Consider the following 2,652-nt stretch of genomic DNA (forward strand, 5'->3'; position numbering starts at 1 on the left):
CTTTTTTTAAAAGATTTTATTTATTTATTTGAGAGAGAGAGACAGAGTATGTGCGACAGAATGCAAGCTCAAACATGAGCAAGGAGGGCAGGCAGAGGGAGAGAGAGAAGCAGGCTGCCCCCGAATGGCTTTATAATCTGAGCCTGAGCCAAAGTTATATATTTAACTGACTGAGCCACCCAGACGCCCCTATGTGAATCTTTTATATTTTGGTAGCTAGATTATACGATCCTTAAGGGCACTAAAATATATCTATGCCTCTATGGACATAGACAGGCAAACACTTGATACAGAAGATATGAATATATCACTTAAAACATTACATGAAATCCCAAAGAAAGTTAGTCTAAGCAACAATATTAAATGGCTTCCTTAAAAGAGATAAAATTCTTAGCTGTTTAAGATTGTCAAATAAATAGTTTATAGATTATTGATAGCATTTTGTACAAGTGAACTAAATTTACACAAAGGTCTTTAATATTTTACACAATATAGTGAGAAGACTGTTTCTTCCCCATGCCCAAAATTAATATAATATTTTTCTCTCAAATTATCTTTCCTTCTGGGGAAAAAAAATCTTAGACCCCCTTACCACCAATCAATTGTCAATAACTTCTGCTGTTAATATATCATTAAGGCAAAAGTAAGGGTGCAGGACATTCATAACACCATTTTATATTTTTTTCATAAGCCCATATTTTGGGAAATATCTTCAAGGTTATTTGACTGAGGGGCTTATTTTCTTGGAGCCCAAAATAAAGACACAGGGTTGATTCAAGTGGTATTAAATACCAAGAAACATTTTAAAATGCAAATTTAATAATGCAATGTGTATAGCACTGAATTAAAGATTTCATAACCCTTTTCTAAATCAATTCTAAAAATTCAATCCTCACAAAAGTAGGGGATGGTTATTATTAATCTCACTTTATAGATGAGGAACATCTCTTTCCTCATTGAGAGCTAAATGAAAAGCTTTTAATTTAGCTCATTCTCACATAGTCACTTTAGCTCAGATCAGAAATAAGTTTATTTTTAACTCCAATTTTTTAATCTTACCATTATGTAAACTGTTTCCCATGGACAAATTAATATTTGAATGTGGGTGCATATATTTGGTCAGACAAGACTGCAAAGTTTTAGATAATATCTTTGCATTCTTAAATGTCTCCCAGGAATTTCAAACAAGTGCATAAGTAGTAGAATTCATCTTTGAATTTTTTCTTAAATAAGCTTTCTTTCTTACAATGTTCTGGGCACTAACACCATGATATTTTCTCAGAAGTAAATAGTTTTTAAATAAAAAAATAATTTTAGTGTCAATAAGTGGTAGGGTGACATGTTCAGTATTGACTTCATGCTACTTTTAATTTAGAAATGAAAATCCAATTTCCCAAAGAACTGCTTTTATATAAAATATATTTTTATAAAAAATAATTTTGTGATAAACTGAGATATGAACACGGAAATGGTGATGTTAAACAATACATTCTATAGCTCTAAAATTGCAGTGGGATCATGATTTCATAAGAAGAAAATTAGTTATGTAGGTAACATTATTGTATAATTTCCCACAGGATCTCTATATTGGGATTTGTTTTATTAAATCCTAAAATAGCCCATATACATTCACTTTAGATATAAAGTAATGTTGTAATGTTGAATAAAACAATATCATACAGCAGCTCACAGTAAGAACAAAGACATGTGTTTATATTACTATGAATAGTTATGAACTGAGGTGTTCAGATGACTTTCCCAGCAAAGAATTGCCTCCTAATTTATTTTTACAGCAAATGGAAACCTTATTTTTCATGGTTGGGTAGTTTGCATTCAAATGTACCAATAACTTCAAATGCAATCACTTCTACACAGCATGTTTTATTGTAGAACATAAAGATGAAATTGCTAATGGTCTTGTCTTGGGCAGTCATCTTCCATCAAGAGTTTTGCCTTATTTTATTATACTTTTTGCATTTAATATGTAAATTGGGATTTATTTCTTTAGAGCAAAATTTAATGAATCTGAAACCAATGAGATTTTAATATAATACTCAATGGTCAAACTTGAAAAAGAAAATATAAATGTTCTCTCTAGAAATCTTGGAATTTTGCCAGTTCTTTGTGGGATAGTGAACCTGAAGCTTTCTTGTATTTTTTTCAATAAAGGAAAAGAGAAACTCCATCTCTTAAAAATATCTGGATTATTCGAACTTTACAGAGATAAAATTTTCTATGAATAAGATATCTGTGACAATGACTGTTTCACTGATTAAATATAACAATGGGGGCCAACACAAATATTGTATATTCATATATGCAATTTGAATTTCAAAAAATTTAATTCTTTTTTATTTCAGAAAGCATACATTGTAATTTTACATCAAGATATTTATTTTTTTGGTCAGCAAACAGAAAATAAAATATTTTCAACTCTTTAAACATATAACATTTATATCAAATGTTATTTGGTCACATAAAGAATTCTATTTTAAGTATTTATAAATATTTGAAAATCACAACTGAATTATTTGGTCCTAATGTGTAAATACTGTTTTCTCTTCATTTAATTAAGATTCTAAATCTGCTACTCTTCTACTTCAAAATTGTCTCTATATAAATGACAGTGGATTCATTGAAACTAAACATAAC

Source organism: Vulpes lagopus, chromosome 6 (genome assembly GCF_018345385.1).
Source record: "Vulpes lagopus strain Blue_001 chromosome 6, ASM1834538v1, whole genome shotgun sequence".
Classification (NCBI taxonomy): Eukaryota; Metazoa; Chordata; class Mammalia; order Carnivora; family Canidae; genus Vulpes; species Vulpes lagopus.